The sequence below is a fragment of the Strongylocentrotus purpuratus genome, unplaced genomic scaffold, assembly GCF_000002235.5.
Source record: "Strongylocentrotus purpuratus isolate Spur 01 unplaced genomic scaffold, Spur_5.0 spur5_contig_843, whole genome shotgun sequence".
In the NCBI taxonomy this organism is placed as follows: domain Eukaryota; kingdom Metazoa; phylum Echinodermata; class Echinoidea; order Camarodonta; family Strongylocentrotidae; genus Strongylocentrotus; species Strongylocentrotus purpuratus.
In genome coordinates, this window is record NW_022145550.1 from 1,205,964 (window position 1) to 1,225,769 (window position 19,806).

Genomic DNA, 19,806 nt, shown 5'->3' on the forward strand with positions numbered 1-19,806 from the left:
AAAGTTTGCTCACCATAGGTTGCGTCGGTAATGAGCGTACTGGGATAGTCTACCTCTTCAACAGTAAGAATGCAAACATATCCCCCATCTTCCTGTGGATACACACTATCAACATCAAAGACAACAGCTCGTTCTGACCCTGAGACAGTGCTAGATCCCCTGGTGATTCCTGTCCTGTCATTGGTGTTTCCAGTGCGTCGATAAAAATTAACTGAGGATGCATCGAGAAGTGGAATACCCTCAACATAACATGTGAAGATAGATGGTTGGTATGGGTTCACTCTCACTGGAACTAATTTGGATATTCCTGTCAAGATGGAAAAAAAGGAAAAGCATTAAATAATACACACAATTTTGCACACAAAATCTGCTTGCCTTATGTATTTCACCGAGAATACATTATGGGAAACAAATCCTACATGTACTTTAAAGAACATTGACCGATCGTGATATTCAACAATAAAAGAATGGATTTGTTTGTATTAGAAAGAATGACCAAGTGCTTATAACCGTGATATCCCTGTCAAAATCACAGCGAAAGTACAGAACATTGAATAAAAATATACATGTCTGCAGCAATATAATATGGCAACTCGGTCACTTCATTGTGGTGGCGTACCCTTTTTAATGAAAAGAGCCAAAGTAATACCTGTATTAAAAAAAGGTGACTCACGTGAACAGGGAAATTATAGGCCAATTTCTTTACTTACCTCTTTTTCCAAAATGTTAGAAAAACTTGTGTATTCACGAACTATAAATTTCCTTACACAACACAATTTACTTAGTGATGTTCAATTTGGATTTAGAAAAAACACCCCACAAGTCATGCTATGTTAACACTCATTAATAAAATAGTTTGTGCAATTGATAACTCTTGTCACACGATCGGTTTATTTCTAGACTTCTCAAAGGCGTTCGATACTATTGACCATAACATTCTTCTTAGTAAACTGTCTCACTACGGTGTCAGAGGGAAGCCCCTTGAGTGGTTTAGTAGGTACCTTTCAGACAGAACTCAATACACTTCTGTAAATAACCAGTCATCAATTAAAAATATTACCTGTGGGGTGCCTCAAGGCTCTCTTCTTGGCCCTCTTCTTTTCATACTTTATATAAATGATTTCATACGATCATCTAATATTTTATCTTTCATATTATGTGCTGATAACTCTAATATTTTTCTCTCATGTCATGACCCCAAACTCTCCTAAATACAATTAACTCGGAATTAGTTTCGGTTCAAAGTTGGATACAAGCCAACAAACTATCATTGAATATTAAAAAGACAAATTATGTGATATTTAACAACACTATTGATCATCTTAATTCCTGGTCCTATTCAAATAAATGGTATCGAAATAGAATGTGTTCAAAGAACAAAATTCCTTGGAATTTATGTTGATTGCAAATTGACATGGAAAGTGCATATTACCTATTTATGTAAATTATTATCAAGAAACATTGGTGTCATAAATCATGTTAAAAATACATTTCCTTTACCGGTTTTATCATCACTGTACACAACCCTTATTTTGCCTTACCTGAATTATGGGATTTTAGCATGGGGAAATCCTACTAAGACCTTAATTGACCGAATATTAATTTTACAGAAGCGTGCATTAAGAATAATCCATAATGTCTACTTTCGTTCCCACATTAAACACTTATTTTTACAAGACAAAATTCTTAAAATTAATGATTCGTATTCTTGGTACCTCGGTATCTTTATGTATCAACTGATTAATAACGAGTTATCTCTCCCGATTTCCTCCATTTTCCCAAAAAATAACGAGATACATTCATACCCCACAAGACAGTCGAACCACTTCCACACTTCTCGAATGAGAACAGCTTTCGCACAAAAAACAATTATTTACACCGGTCCAGTATTTTGGAATAACATAGATTTATCTCTTAAACAACGTACCAGTCTATACACATTTAAAAAAAAGTTAAAGATTAAACTTTTAAACACATATATATGATCGAATCTCGGTTTAGTTTGACTCTCGACTCAATTTCTTTCTCAATCTCTTTCTCCCTCATTCTATTGATCTAATTGCCCTTTTCTAGAACTTTTGCAATCTTTCATTTTCCCTTTTTTTGTATCTTTCTTTCTTTTTGTCTTCTACTATTTTCCTCCATTTTCCCCATTTTTTTAAATTCCCCCCCCCCCCAATTCAGAATTTCTTAGCTACATATTTGTCTATTTATTGATTTCTAGGCATACTTTGTTCATGTTTTATTGTAAAACAGCATCTGAGACACTAACACTTGAACAAGCTCTGCTTCAAGTTAGTTCCTCTTTTCACATGTTATTTCCATTATATTTATCGTTTCATTGCATATTTGTTGTGATAAAGTTATTCTTGTATTATGTTTTGCATGAGAAATAAAATCATTTGAATCAATATATAGATCCAGAACTAAGCAAGATCATTAACAAACTATGAAAAAGAAACTTGTATGTCTACATATATAGGTGTACCTTAACAAGGGAATATCTTAATCTGATTATTTCTTTCAATTTACAATATCAATGCAATACTCCTTGTATGCAAATCATACATGCTGACTTTTATCAATCATGATGTCTATCCACTTGAGAAAATGATTGTTGTACTAAAGTCGAACCTGTCTTAGCGACCACCCGTCTATAATGACCACCTGTAGATAACGACCCTTTAAATCCCCCTGTGAGATCTCATGTAGTTGAGAACCTGTGCACAACGACTTCCTGCCTAATGCGACCAGCAACCACTCGTTATGCTTCCGCTGGCCACCGAAAAAGACCGAAAATGCCCTCACAATGACCACAAGGGCCAGCCATGCATTGAACAGCAACAGCATCGCTTGATCAATTTTGCTACTAGCTCTGCTGTTTTCGGTTCCCACAGCGGCAGCCTATCCAGCTAGATCTAACAGTAGTTTACACACACAAATCTGTTCAAACCCAAGCTTTTTGTATACAACTTTTATCAAAACATCTAATTACCGAACAGGATGTTATTTTTGTTGCACATTTCATTATAGGGCCTATTGCCTATTGAAAACATAACGATACAGCGTCCAGCTCATGAATTTCACGATCGATGCCGGCCTGCGAGAGGCCTGGTGTGCAGGAAGCACTCTGTCTGTCAATCAATTATTCAGGCTTGTTCCTTTTTCTTTAAAAAAACATTTTAACATGCCTAAAAATCCAGGGGGTGTTTCACAAAGATTTTAAGTTGAATTTATCTCTAAGTTGGACTTAAAAATTATGGAAAGCCGTTAGCATCATTGAAAATATATTGTTAAAGGTATTATAAAAGGCATAAAATGTTGATTCAAATCATTCATATTTTCTATTATCATGGGAAATTTCATGTTCTTAATGTGGAATTTATGAAAAGTCTAAAATACTTGAATTTTTGCTTTCGAATATATTTCATTTTAAGTCTACAAATGGCTCTCCATAATATTTAAGTCCAACTTAGAGTTAAGTTCAACTTAGAATCTTTGTGAAACACACCCCTGGACACTTTCAACAACAACAAATCGTTAAATCATTTTGTATTTTCATTTTGACTACAAACCGTACCACTCTATGTTTATTGCATTTTTAAACACGTACCTAAAACGAAACTTGGGAAGTTAGATTTCGGGCTTATAGAAAGGCCCCAACGCCAACCTGTCAAGAAAGACCACCCATCTACAGCGACCACCTTTTGTGTTCCCATTGGGCGGTTGCTATAGACAGATTTGACTGTACAAAGATTACCCAATAATTGATAATCATTTTGAGGGGATTTTTTAAAAATACATTTAACTGCCGCTTACTGCGTGTAGAGTGTAGGAGAAACTTCATTAAAATATATAAATTGGACTTTATACAGAGCAAACAATTAATACAAATATTTTAAAACTATGCTCAAGTGTCTGCAACAAACAAGAATAATATTCATGATAATAATGGCCATCATATAGCTCTGGTATCCGCTAGGTCCTCATGCTCATGGGGCTCTACATATCAATTAGCTTCAACTGAAGTAAAAAATACTTGCTCCACAACCTAGCTTCTGGAGCATGATTGTGAATAACATTGAAACAAAATGAAATACACGCTCACATAGCTCCATATGCACTCTGAGGTTGGTCTTAATCTGAACCTTTTTTCAGCTGAACATGTAAGGAGACAAACCTGAATACAAAATGCTAGGTATAATTACCTTGAAGGCAGTTTGGTTCAATCCAGCTATCAAGGCATTGTCCCTGGCAAAGACCCCTCTCCGTCTCGCAAGCCTCTGGAGCACAATGACATTGCTGAAGACAATCCAAGCCAAAGGTACCCCCTTCACACTCTGAAAAAAGTAAAACCAAAATCTTGTTTATTGGAAACATCTGGTCAATGAGGATTATAGAATACTAAAGGCAAAGATAACTTCCCAGGTCGAAATTCCAGTTGATACCAGTTGAGACCAGTAAGGATTTCCAACTGGTATCTACTGGTTTGAACTGGTCTCAACTGGTCTCAACTGGTCTCAACTGGTACCAGTTGATACCAGTTGATACAATTTGGAAACCAGTAGAAATACCAGTTGACATCTGAGACCAGTTGATATTGCCAGTTGATTTACCAGTTGAAACCAGTAGATGATTACCAGTTGATTTACCATTTGAAAACCAGTATGATTACCAGTTGATTTACCAGTTGAAAACCAGTAGATGATCACCAGTTGATTTACCAGTTGAAAACCAGTAGAAGATTACCAGTTGATTCCAGTTGAAAACCAGTAGATGATTACCAGTTGAAAACCAGTAGATGAGTACCAGTTGATTTACCAGTTGAAAACCAGTAGATGATTACCAGTTGATTTACCAGTTGAAAACCAGTAAGATTACCAGTTGATTTACCAGTTGAAAACCAGTAGATAATTACCAGTTGATTTACCAGTTGAAAACCAGTACGAATACCAGTTGATTTACCAGTTGAAAAACCAGTTCAATGTATCTTATGAATATTCATGATTTGCATGTTTTCACAGAAAATATAATTATCATGATCTTTCAAGCAAATGTGACAATGCACATACATTTTGTGATTTACATTTTCTTAGTTAATTATTGACAAATATATTACACATGTCTGATCATGTTTTTCATCTTATTTAAGACGTAAAATGAGATATATTGATATATATGTAAATACTAACCAGAAATAAAGTGTATAAATTTGTATATATGTATGCACGAACAATATATGTCAAATCACACAATACACATCTGTAATCTACTTCAAATGATCATTGTGATGGGGTAATCGCAAGATTGCATATGTGGTCAAGTTGGTGGCCAGATGCTAATAATGATTATTGATTATCAGTTGATTACTGGATAATCATCTGAAAAATCAACTGGTAAATCAACTGGTAATTGAACTGGTAAATCAACTGGTAATTCAACTGGTAAATCAACTGGTAATTGAACTGGAAATTCAACTGGTAAATCAACTGGTAAATCAACTGGTAATTGAACTGGTAAATCAACTGGTCTCAGTTAGCGTTGTTTCAATTTCCATATTAAAAACCAGTTGAATCTACTGGTTTCAACTGGTACCAGTTGACTTACTGGTTTTAACTGGTACCAGTTGCCTAGCTGGTTTCAACTGGAATTTCGACCTGGGTTTGGTCGGGGTCTACTGGAAACAGGGTTGTAAACACACAAATCAAATCGTTTTAATTATGCTCATGCTCTTCTGATTAAGTTTAATTTTACAAGTAAAGGTCCAAGGGGTGTCTCACAAAGACCAAGATCGCAATTTTAAGTAGGACCTAACTATTGTAGGACATTCATGCCACTGGTTACTTTCACCATTATGATCTTAAGACAATATCTTTTCCTTCAATAATGAATTATCATAAAATGTAAATTCTGTAGATTTGTGACCATGATTTGTATGTCCCTTGAGAGACAAACGCCAGTAAATGGTGAGAGCAAACAGTGGCATGAACGGCCTGCCATAGTTAAGTCCGACTAGTCGATCTTAGTCTCTGTGAAACACTCCCCTTGGGGCCTGTTTCTCGAAACCGTCATATTAAAGGTAATACAAAGTTTTGGTATGGGGTCGTGAATTTGGTTCAAATGAACATATTGGAAGCATATGCGATCCTACAACATTCACTGATCTTTGTTGCGGTCGAAATCGACTCTAAAGTTATGAAATTTTAAATAATAAACACTTTATGTTGTATAGCTCCCTCTCAAGGTCAAGATATTAATTAAGCTATGAAACAATGTTTCTTGACACAAATCGACCGATAAGCTATTCCCGTTTGGAAATTATATACCACAAATACATATTCTGAGATTTCCATGGTCGCATCTACCATTGTACGGCCCATATGGAAACGTTTGCTTGTATTTGTCTCATAAAAGAATATGAGCACGAACTGACTCCCACACGGTGTTGAGTGCTCAGGTGTCACAGGCCAATGGCTTCATCGGGCAGGTAGTTCCATTATGTGAATGGGTAAATTAACTATTACAAAATGAGGGGACACATTACATTGTACAATAGGGACACACATTGTTTTTATTGTGCAGAACATACTCTTTTATTGACTTACTTATTGCATGAAACTATATAACGAAAATGCATTTTGTATTCTAACAATTGGAGTACAAAGAATAATGACAGGTAAATGAAATGCATAAACACCACAAACACCTGGGGAGGAAGCATTCATAAATTTGAAGACATATATATGATAAACGACTCCGATGAAACTATAAAATCAAAATGAAATTTGCGTTCTGGCAATTGGAGAACAAAGAAAGATAGCAGGTGAATGAAATGCTTCAACAGCAACACAAACACCTGGGAAGCTAGGAAGCATCCATAAATTTGAATAATTTAGTTGATAAACGACTCCGCATGTGGACGTTTGTTGGAGCAGAAAGCAGTGGATTCTTAACAACACGAACCCATTTAACATAATGTCGGAACGTAAATTAAATTTTGCGCGGTTGGAAAATGCATCTTTCCACCCTGCAACTTTAATGGTACGATCCAGTAAATTAAAACAATAAAATGGCTCTTATTTTAAAATTACTCATTAAATGAAACCCAAAGCTTCAGTGATATCAGAAAAAATACGTTATATCTTACTAATAATTAAAAAAAGATGTATAAACATTGTGAAAGTGTCGTATTTCACGATAAAAGACACCGATTTAGCAAAGATCACGTCATTAGTGCGCTTGCATCAGGGAATTCAAGGTCAAAAGGTCAATTCAGACGCTGATGAGTTGTTGGTCGAGCATTTTTGTTTCCTTTATTCCGACAAAATTATACAATCAATCAAAATAAGTTTGATACCAGAAGAAAGCTAACGATTAGTATTTTCATTAACCGCTTGCCCCAAAGTCTCTTGACCACAGTGAAACGAGTGAGAGCTTGCGAGATCGGCCAAAGTGTGATTGAAACTCGCTATTTGCTCTTCTCCAACGCAAAAAGAGACGACATTGTGCTGGATAAATGTATTTTTTCCGACAAAAGTACAGAAAATTTGCATATGGTCTTTTTATATTATACTTTATGAAATGTTACCCGAGTGACTTCCGGGCGCCCCAATGCTGGAAAGAAACGCACATTTTAGAAAACTTCACTTTTTCATGGAAAAATGCTTATTTGTTCTATGCACGCAAGTCAGATTGAGCGGATGATACAACGTTTCCATATGTAGGAGCTATTTGAAATTCATCAAAATTTACCGGGAGCACCGGTAAATCTTAATATTCAATTTTTCTCGAAAGTGTTTTAAGGGCTAAATTTTTTAGTGCTTTTAATACATCCACAGGGGCATCAAAATATATGAAAATTGTAAAAATTCACTATCCACCCTTTTTTCAAAATTTCCCAAAACTTTGTAATACCTTTAAGACTAACTTTTTGACTATCCCGTCGAAACGTGTGTTATAGAATTAACACATGTTTCAATGGGATAGCCAAGAAGTTAGACTAAATGACGGTATCGAGAAACAGTCCCCAGGACTACTAGAAATCTATGGCAGCCAGCAGTCCAGGGACCACCTCTAGATATGCTGTTCTCTCAATTACTACTTTCAGGTAGACAGCTCACCACGCTGGCTGCAACTCTTCATTCTAAGACAATAAATTTAGTCACAACTAGGATACAGCCAGGGGCGGATCCACGTAGCGATTTTTCCGGCCCGGCCGTGGGGGAGGGGGGGGGGGTGACGGGTCAATTTTAATTATATTAAAAATAAATAAAAAATTCTCACGAAGAAGGCCAAAAAAACAAAAAAGTGGTCTTACCCACCTCCCCCCGCCCCGCTTATTTACCGGCTGGCTGAGTCGGGGTAAAATATTTCCTGAAAAATTGGACAAAAAAGTGCCTCCTACCCCCCCCCCCCCCCCCCGCTTATTCACCGGTGGTTGAGTCGCAACTAATATTTTCTCACGGATTGGGCCCCCCCCCCCCCCCCTCTTCCCGCCGGCTGGATCCGCCACTGGATACAGCTCTCTCTCTCTCTGACTGCTACAAAATACCACTGAGGAAATGGTAATCAGACGTTTGCTCCTGGGACAGTTGTTCTGGGCTCTATTTCATCAAAGGTACGGGTTAGGGTTAGAGTTGCAATTGGGTTTTAAGGTTAGGGTTAGTGTCAGGTTGCTGTTGGGTCAAGGGTCGAAGCTAAGAACTTGGTTAGTGTAGGATAATGACAGGAAAGAAGTAGAGAGCAGTCGAACAGTCAGATGTGTGTATGATTGATTGTGTGTACATGCGCAGTGCAGTGTTCAGTTTACCCTCGCCCCTAGTGAATTAGTTTGGTGAGGAGGGTCTCACGTTACAATTTTCAAATAATGAATGCTGACTTTTGAGGTCATAATTTGATTAACTCTTGAGGCGGAGTACATGCAGTTTCAAGTTTACCTTGGGCAACAGTTTCAACATGCCCAACAAAGCAGTTAATATTTGTATACTAGAATCCTCCTCCAGTGTATACATTATAATACTGTGTTTACTATCACAGCACTACAGTATGTACATATATCTGGTTGATATGACCAATATATATATATGTACATGAATTTTCTGAGTGCTCATACATGTCTACATAAAACAATCCTGGTGTATCATGCACACTGCACCATACTTGATGTTCATGTTGCATCATTATGTAGTCTAGAGATAGAATGGAGATATAAATAAAAATTGATATGGAAAATTAAACACCCTTTATTGAAAAAATTGCATTTTACCTTGACATATGACCCCGCCATTGCGTACTTTGTATCCTAGAGCACACTTCTGCTCAGGGCAGCCTCCAGTATCTTTATCACATGGTTTATCGTTCAAGCAATGACATTTATCAGTGCATTGAGATCCATAGTAACCGTCTTCACATTGATCAGGAACTGAGGATGATAAGAAAATATTTTACAAATCACAATTAAACAGGTACTACTAGCAAATATTATTAGCTCATTAAAATTAGATTGTGTCCTTGTAACTAGACATTTCAATAGTATGCATTATTGATTTCGATTTTACACATATTCTTGAAATTAGCAATGCCTTTACTAGATGCATTTGATGACAGAAATCATCTCCTCTATTTTATATGATATTAACCTTGTGGCAGATAAGCTTGGTACTAAACAAGTCTTTTATAAAATAGTTCTAGTATTTTTAGGATCGTGATTGGTCAAAACGTGTCACATGACAAGCACCTATTTTGGTGCATGCACGATCATGTCAGAAAAGCGCTGTCAAAAGTGATATTGCACACTAAAAGATTGATATCCAGCGCAGCGTACGCGTAGAGCAAGTATCAAGGTCTTAACCAAAGACGTTTAAATATAGTCTTACCACCTCATTTTCTAGAACCAACATAACTCTCCTAGGGCGTGTTCACATCGCAGTGAGATAGCGCGGTCTATCGTAGCACCCCCTGTTTTGAGAGGTCCTGTTTCCATGACGCGTGACGTCATGAGGTCAGAGCGGTCAACACTCCTAGTTCGTAATAGCGCGCAAAATCTTTGACCGCTCTGACCTCATGACGTCACGCGTCATGGCAACAGGACCTCTCAAAAAAGGGGGTGCTACGATAGTAAGCAAATAACTACCGTTGGTGAAGGTGATGGGACAAACTATCACTTCCGAGGCGATCTGGATGTAGCTATCTTTCCGAAGCGAAGCTGAGGAAAGATAGCGTATACATTCTGATCGACGAGGAAGTGATAGTTTGCCATCGCCTGAAACCAAGAGGTGATTATTTGCTTTATATTCCACATCTAAAGCAATTTAACTACAAAAAGAAAGGGACGTGTATGCATCTACATAAAAGACACCATGCCCAAATTCACACCAAAAAAGTTAAACAGTAGTTTAACCCAACCCCTTGAGGGTAAGGTGCGCGCATGTGTTTGTTTTAATTGCGCTCATTGGTAATGCGCGCTTAATTACGCCTGTTTTAGTGCGCTTTTGGATAATCTTCAGTGAAAGTGCGTTGCCCTTTGTAGATAGTACCTCTATCTTCAGTAAAAGTGCGTTGCACTGATAGTAGTACTATCTACACAGTGTAACGAACTTTTTGCTTCTCCCATCAATAATGGGCGATCTATCTTTCATCACGTGATTTACTTTTGGCCATCCGTAGAGCAAGATTCTTAGTATGTGGAATATAACCGCGCTATCTCACTGCGGTGTGAACACGCCCCTAGACTCTAACATCAGATCTAGACTTGCGTTTGTTTTGATTTTCGAGTATCGCTATTTTATCAAACAAATAGCGCACTTGACCCCGTTGTGCGTAATGTTAATGCAGCGTACGTCTGGATTCTTCAGATGGTGCGCTCTCACCGCTCTGTGAACTCGCCGCAAGCGGCTCGTGCACAGAGCCGGCACCAATCTAAAGAAACCTCACGTGCACTGCATTCACCGCTAACGAACGCTGGCCGTGCGTTATTTGTATACTATTAGGGGCTTTTCGTTTGTGTGGACGAGGACGGCGTTCACGTCCTCTAACGATGCGAATTGGCGTCAGACACCCGTCCTGTTCACTACCTTATAACCCTTTTCGTTTTAAGTCGACCCCCGTTCTCTACACGATGACGTAATGGCCCCCGCACGCGCTTATTAGGTGGTCTGTTGAAAACAGATCACCTATTGTTTTCGTCAGAATTTTCTTTCTTTATTATTCAGGTGGGCTGTATAACGTACAGACCACCTTATAATTTCGTTAGAATTGCCTTTATTTATCAGGTGGGCTGTATAACGTACAGACCACCTTATAATTTCGTTAGAATTGCCTTTATTTATTTATTTATTATATATTTTTCTTATTTCTAACCACTTTTTTGTTGGCAAGATAACTTGGAAATGGCTCAATCAAATGCCTTGAAATTTGGCATACATATGTATAGGCATATGTACAAAGCAAAATAACGTTTTCAATATTGACCTTCACTGATGACGTCATCTAGGCGCCATTTTGTAAAATTTTACGAAAATCAACTCATGACCATATCTTCATAACCAAAGGTTATTTCATATTCATATTTATCATGATCAAGGTCAATATCCGTCCGGTCAATTGCAGGTCAAAAAACGCGCGCGTGCGCGTACCTCCGCGCGTCAATACGCGCGCAAAATATTAAAATGCTCAAAATCGTCTCAAAATCATTTTGCATACGTTTTAGGCTATTCTAAGCATTTTATAAAAAATCGCGCACACGCGCATGTGCGCGCGTTTTCGCGCGTAAAACTATTACACAACATAGAATCGCAATTTTTTTATTTTCATAATATTCCACATATTTTTACAAACAATTTAATACCATGTTTGTCTCTTTATGACTATTAATAACGGAATGATTGACCTTTTAACATAATTTCTGTGCGTGCGAGCTCTTGTATTACATAGAATATATGGACAAAAACATGCCTACACAAAATCCATTGTAGCTCTTTAGGATGCAAGGTCACCCTAATTCTTTTTTCAAATTGTGATAGAATATAAATTGGAGATATGATTTCATGTCTTATTTTACCCTCAATTAACTCATGACGTCATCATAATGGCCTCCGAACTCAAAATTTCAATTTGCATATTATGTTGTCATCGTATTTTTGGAAAATTGATAGTATCTCTCTTAATATTGATCAATTTTCTTCCAAAATTGTATATGTTTTAGCTGAGACAATGTTCTACAAATGCAGTATTCACAATTGTTAATTTTGACAAAAGCATCATGGCGTAATTTTGCGATTAAAGGAGGAATGTCAATTTTTCACATTTTGCGTGTATTCTCTATGGGACATGAGTTTTTCTCAGAACTGGATTCTACATTTCCGTCTTTTGCGAGCAATATCTCCGTCGTTTTAGCTTCGTTTACGCTGAACTTCGAGTATGTTGTAGCTGAGACAATTAGCTATCTCAAATGTGCCATTCATTTTGTCTTAAGTTTTAGTTGGACCAGCCCACCTATACTTGTTCCAAACAAGTATTACAAATCTAGTTTATTATTTATTATTTATTATATATTTTTCTTATTTCTAACCACTTTTTTGTTGGCAAGATAACTTGGAAATGGCTCAATCAAATGATTTGAAATTTGGCACACATATGTATAGGCATATGTACAAAGCACAATAACGTTTTCAACATTGACCTTCACTGATGACGTCATCTAGGCGCCATTTTGTAAAATTTTACGAAAATCAACTCCTGATCATATCTTCATAACCAAAAGGTATTTCTGATTCATATTTATCATGATCAGGGTCAATATCCGTCCGGTCAATTTCAGGTCAAATAACGCGCGCGTGCGCGTACGTCCGCGCGTCAATGCGCGCGCAAAATTTTGAAATGCTCAAAATCGTCTCAAAATCATTTTGCATACGTTTTAGGCCATTCTAAGCATTTTTTTAAAAATCGCGCACACGCGCATGCGCGCGCGTTTTCGCGCGTAAAACTATATGACACCATAGAATCGCCATTTTTTTTCTTTCATAATATTCCACATATTCTTACAAACAAATTGATACCATGTTTGTCTCTTTATGACTATAAATAATTGAATAATCGACCGTTTAACATAAATTTCAATGCGCGCGAGCTCTTGTAATACATAGCATATATGGGCAAAAACATGCCTATGCAAAATCCATTATAGCTCTTTAGGATGCAAGGTGACCCCAATTTTTTTTTCATATTTTGAGCGAGTATGAATCAGAGATATGATTTCATGTCTCATTTGACCCTCAATTAACTCATGACGTCATCATAATGGCCTCCGAACTCAAAATTTCAATTTGCCTATTATGACGTCAGCATTTTTTTGGAAAATTGATTGTATCTTTCTAAAAATTGATTAATTTTCTTTAAAATTTTGATATGTTCTAGCTGAGACAATTCTCTACAAATCCAGTTGTCACAATTTTTCATTTTGACAAAGGCATCATGGCGTATTTTTGCGATTAAAGGAGGCAAGCTAATTTTTTTCACATTTTGCGTGTATTCTCTATGGGACATGATTTTTTCTCAAAACTTGATTCTACATTCCCGTCTTTCGCGAGCAATATCTACGTCGTTTTAGCTTCATTTACGCTGAACTCCGAATATGTTGTAGCTGAGACAAAAAGCTATTTCAAATGTACCCTTTATTTTGTCTCAATTTTTTGTTGGATCAGCCCACCTATACTTGTTCCAAACAAGTATTACAAATCTAGTTATTATCAGGTGGGCTGTATCTAATACAGACCACCTTATATTTTTGTTAAAATCGCCTTTATTATTTATCAGGTGGGCTGTATCTAATACAGACCACCTTATATTTTTGTTAAAATCGCCTTTATTATTTATTTATTTATTATTTATTTTTCTTATTTCGACCCACTTTTTTGTTAGCAAAATAACTTGAAAATGGCTAAATCAAATAACTTGAAATTTGGCACACATATGTATAGGCATATGGAGACAACATGGTAAGGTTTTAAACCTTGACCTTGACTGATGACGTCATCTAGGCGCCATTTTGTGAAATTTTCTGAAAATTTACTCATGATCATATTTTCATAACGGTAAGTTATTTCTCATTCATATTTATCATGATCAAGGTCAATATCAGTCCGGTCAATTTCATGTCAAAAAACGCGCGCGTGCGCGTACGTCCGCGCGTCAGTGCGCGCGCAAAAAATTAAAATGCTCAAAATCGTCTTAAATTTTTTTTGCATACGTTTCAGGTCATTTTAAGCATTTTATAAAAAATCGCGCGTACGAGCATGCGCGCGCGTTTTCGCGCGTAACAACATTACAAAACATAGAATCGCCATTTTTTTTTCTTTCATGATATTTCTCATATTTTTTCGAGGAATTTGATACCATGTTTATCTCTTTATGACCATTAATAACAAGATGAGCGTCAATTCAAGATAAACGTCTGTGCGCGCGAGCTCTTTTAATACATAGCATATATGGGCAAAAACATGCTTATACAAAATCCATTATAGCTCTTTGGAATGAGCCGTGACCTTCAATTTGTTTTCATATTTAGATAGAGTATGAGTCGGAGAAATGATTCCATGTCTCATTTGGCCATTAAGTGTATCGTGACATCATCATAATGGCCTTGGAACTCAAAATACGAATTTGCATATAATGACGCCAGCATATTTATGGAAAATTGATTGCATCTCTGTAAATATTGATCAATTTTCTTCAAAATTTCGATATGTTGTAGCTAAGACAATTTTCTACAAGCTCAGTAATAATCATTTTTCATTTTGATGACGTCATCATAGTGAAAATCTCGATTAAAGGCCTCATGTCAAAAGGCCTTCATAATTTGCGTTATCCCTAAAGAAGGTGAATTTCGTTCACGTCATGAAACTACATGATATTGTTTTTCAAGAATTTTTAAGCAGTATCTCGCTTATTTTTGCTGTATTTTATCTCAAATTTAAGTTGACCAGCCCACCTATACTTGTTCCAAACAAGTATTATGTCTAGTTTTTCTTATTTCGACCCACTTTTTGTTAGCAAGATATCTTTGAAATTATTCAATCAAATGCTTTGAAACTTGGCACACATATGTATAGGCATATGGACAAAACACAGTAAGGTTTTCAACCTTGACCTTGACTGATGACGTCATCTAGGCGCCATTTTGTGAAATTTTCTGAAAAAAAACTCATGATCATATCTTCATAACCAAAGGGTATTTCTCATTCATATTTATCATGATCAAGGTCAATATCAGTCCGGTCAATTTCAGATCAAAAAACGCGCGCGTGCGCGTACGTCCGCGCGTCAATACGCGCGCAAAAATTTTAATTGCTCAAAATCGTCTCAAATTTATTTTGCATACGTTTCAGGTCATTTTAAGCATTTTACAAAAAATCGCGCGTACGAGCATGCGCGCGCGTTTTCGCGCGTAACACCATTACAAAACATAGAATCGCCATTTTTTTTTCTTTCATGATATTTCTCATATTTTTTCAAGGAATTTGATTCCATGTTTATCTCTTTATGACCATTATTAACAAGATGAGCGTAAATTCAAGATAAATGTCAGTGCGCGCGAGGTCTTTTAATACATAGCATATATGGGCAAAAACATGCCTATACAAAATCCGTTATAGCTCTTTGGAATGCACCGGGATCCTCAATTTTTTTTCATATTAAGATAGAGTATGAGTCGGAAATATGATTCCATGTCTCATTTGGCCATTAAGTGTATCGTGACATCATCACAATGGCCTTGGAACTCAAAATACGAATTTGCATATTATGACGTCAGCATATTTATGTAAAATTGATTGTATCTCTGTAAATATTGATCAATTTTCTTCAAAATTTCGATATGTTGTAGCTAAGACAATTTTCTACAAGCGCAGTAATAACCATTTTTCATTTTGATGACGTCATCATAGTGAAAATTTTGATTAAAGGCCTCATGTCAAAAACTTCATAATTTGCGTGTTATGCCTATAGAAGGTGAATTTATTTCACGTTATGAATCTACATGATATTGTCTTTTAAGAATTTGTAAGCAGTATGTCGCTTATTTTTGCTCTATTTTGTCTCAAATGTTAGTTGACCAGCCCACCTATACTTGTTCCAAACAAGTATTATATGTCTAGTTTATTTTTATTTCTCCGCACTTTTTTGTTAACAGGATAACTCCAGATCAGTTCAATCAATTTCGTTCAATTTTAGCACAGTCATAGGTCATTGTCATGAGACGTGACAGTAACATTTTCAAGGTCATCAAATCTTCATGACGTCATCCAGGCGCCATTTTGTGTTTTTTTTGGTACTTTCAACTCATGATCATATCTTCATAACGGAATGGCATTTCTTATTCATATTTATCATGACTAAGGTCAATATCCGTCCGGTCAATTTCAGGTCAAAAAACGCGCGCGCATGCGTACATCCGCGCGTCAGCGCACGCGCAAAAAATAAAAATGCTCCAAATCGTCTCAAATTAATTTTGAATACGTTTCAGGCCATTTTAAGCATTTTGCAAAAAAACGCGCACACGTGCATGGGCGCGCGTTTTCGCGCGTACTGATATTTTACAACATAGAATCGCTGAATTTTTTCTGTCATCATATTTGACACATTTTACCATGCATTTTGATACCTTGTTCACCTTTTTCTGACCAGTAATAACGGAATGAGCGTCCGTTTAAGATAATGTCCGTGCGTGCGAGCTCTCGTATACATAGCATACATGGGCAAAAACATGCCTATACAAAATCCATTGTAGCACTTTAGGATGCAAGGTGACCCCAATTTCGTTTTCATATTTTGATAGAGTATGAATTGGAGATATGATTTCATGTCTCATTTGACCCTCAATTAACTCATGACGTCATCATAATGGCCTCCGAACTCAAAATTTCAATTTGCATATTATGACGTCATCATATTTTTGGAAAATTGATTGTATCTCTGTAAATATTGATAAATTTTCTTTTAAATTTTGATATGTTCTACCTGAGAATATTCTCTACTAATGTAGTTTCCACGATATTTTATTTTGACAAAGGCATCATGGCGTATTTTTGCGCTTAAAGGAGGCATGTCAATTTTTCACATTTTGCGTGTATTCTCTATGGGACATGACTTTTTCTCAAAACTGGATTCTACATTCTCGTATTTCGCGAGCAATATCTCCGTCGTTTTATCTTTGTTTACGCTGAGCTTTGAGTATGTTGAAGCTGAGACAATAAGCTATCACAAGTGTGCCCTTTATTTTTCGATCAGATGCCGGGATCATGCTCATATTTCACTTACAAAGTGGGATTTGAGAATTCAATTTTCAGTTTACGTGTAATCTCTATTGGAAATGTTTTGGTATATTGGTAACGCACTTGACTTCCGACCTCGAGGTCCCTGGTTCGAGTCCGGGCGTTTCCAACAATTTTTTTTCTTCACTTTTTTTTCTTTTTGACCTTTCACTGTACCATCTCCTTTGAATATTAAAACACGTACAATCGCAAATAATGTAATAAACAACCATATTTACTTTAATATTACCCTATTATCACTTGATCCATTACTTTTGGCGTGTAATCCTTATGGGAGATGACTTTTTCTCAAATCTGGATTCTACATTCTTGTCTTTTGCGAGCAATATCGCCGTTATTTCGGCTTGATTTTTGTTGATTTTTGAGTATGTTGTAGCTGAGACTATATACTATCTAAATGTTCTCTCATTTTTTTCAGTCTGATGTCATCGTGGTCTGTTGATGATAATCATCAACATCATCATGATCATCATCATCATCATCATCGTCATCCCCATTACTATTAAGATCATCATCATCATGATCATCATGATGATCATCATTGTTTACATGTCTATATAACTTCTCCCTTTCTCAATATAGTAAATATTATAATCTATCATAAGACTTGAAGACAGACCACCTAATTCGTCCCCATGACGAATTAAATTTCTAGTTCAATTTCTCCTTCTTTCACTTCTTATTTTGTTCTTCGTTAATTATTCTATTATACTCTCTCTATTTTCCTTATGTTATTCTTTGTTTTTCCTTCTTTCATCTTCTCTTCTATCTTTCCATTGTCTATTCTTAATCATTTTCTCTTTCTGTCTTTCCTAATGTTATTGTTGTTGTTATCATTCTATCATTTTTCTTTCTATCTTTCCTCATATTATTCTTTGTTTCTTCCTTCTATCATCTTCTCTTATGTTATTCTTTGTTTTTATCATTCTATCACTTTCTCTTTTTGTATTTCCTTATGTTATTCTTTGTTTTTTCCTTCTTTCACTTTCTCTTCAGTCTTTCCTTATGTTATTCTTTGTGTTTTCCTTCTTTCACCTTCTCTTTCTGTCTTTCCTTATGTTATTCTTTGTTTTTTCCTTCTTTCACCTTCTCTTTCTGTCTTTCCTCATGTTATTCTTCGTTTCTTCCTTTTTTCATCTTCTCTTATGTTATTCTTTGTTTTTTCCTTCCTTCACTTTCTCTTTCTGTCTATCCTTATGTTATTCTTTGTTTTTTCCTTCCTTCACTTTCTCTTTCTGTCTTTCCTTATGCTATTCTTTGTTTTTTCCTTCTTCACTTTCTCTTTTTGTATTTCCTTATGTTATTCTTTGTTTTTTCCCTTCTTTCACCTTCTTTTTCTGTCTTTTCTTATGTTATTCTTTGTTTCTTCCTTCTTTCAACTTAATTCTCTTATGTTATTCTTTGTTTTTATCATTCTATTACTTTCTCTTTCTGTCTTTCCTTATGTTAGTCTTTGTTTTTTCCTTCTATTGTCTTCTCTTATGTTATTCTTTGTTTTTATCATTCTATCACTTTCTCTTTTAGTCTTTCCTTATGTTATTCTTTGTTTCTTCCTTCTATCACCTTTTTTAAAAATGTTATTCTTTGTTTTTTTAATCATTCTATCCCTTTCTCTTTCTGTTTTTACTTTCTGATTTACGCTGCGATGTAGCAAGTTGACGTCATTCTGACGACGGGTCACTAGTTTTCTGACGAACCTCAAATCATCGATGAACGGGTTCGCAAATGTGGCCTGACGACGCCAGACGACCCGACGCATGCGCAGATCGCCGAAATGACGTCTTATATTTGACGTCGACTATGTCGACGTGACAAACGAAAACCCCCTATTATTACTACTATTACTCAGGCGCGTACGCAGGGGATGGGGGGGGGGGGTTGGCGTTAAACCCCCCCCCCCCTTGAGTTATATTTTTTGTGTATGTTTTGTGTATGTTTTTTGGGAAATCCCCCCCTCTTTAGATTTTTATGTTTTTTGTTTTTTGTTTTTTAATTTAAAAAAAAAAATAAAAAAAATAAAATTTGCCAATGACTGACCTAAAAAAGGTGACCTTACCCTTCCCCCCCCCCCCCAACGGACAAAAATGTCAAATGTTCAAATTTCGAGTAAAAAAAAAAAAAAAAAAGGTGTCTCACCGCTCTGTGAACTCGCCGCAAGCGGCTCGTGCACAGAGCCGGCACCAATCTAAAAAAACCTCACGTGCACTGCATTCACCACTAACGAACGCTGGCCGTGCGTTATTTGTACTCTACTGTTATTATTATTACTACTACTACTCAGGCGCGTACGCAGGGGATGGGGGGGGGGGTGGCGTTAACCCCCCCCCCCCTTGAGTTATATTTTTTGTGTATGTTTTGTGTATGTTTTTTGGGGACCCCCCCCCCCCTACCTTTAGATTTTTATTTGTTTTGTTTTTTGTTTTTTAATTTAAAGATAAATCAAAAAATTAAAAAAAATTATGCCAATGACTGACCAAAA

General features: G+C 36.3%; 1 long non-coding RNA gene across 1 annotated transcript; it reads right to left on the reverse strand.

The window, feature by feature from the left end:
- Positions 1–19: 19 nt before the first annotated feature.
- Positions 20–9,332, reverse strand: LOC115925657. The gene is made up of 3 exons (XR_004064835.1): positions 9,266–9,332; positions 4,209–4,340; positions 20–307 (listed from the first exon to the last, which is right to left on the reverse strand). It is a non-coding gene; the product is annotated as an uncharacterized LOC115925657 (long non-coding RNA).
- Positions 9,333–19,806: the final 10,474 nt, after the last annotated feature.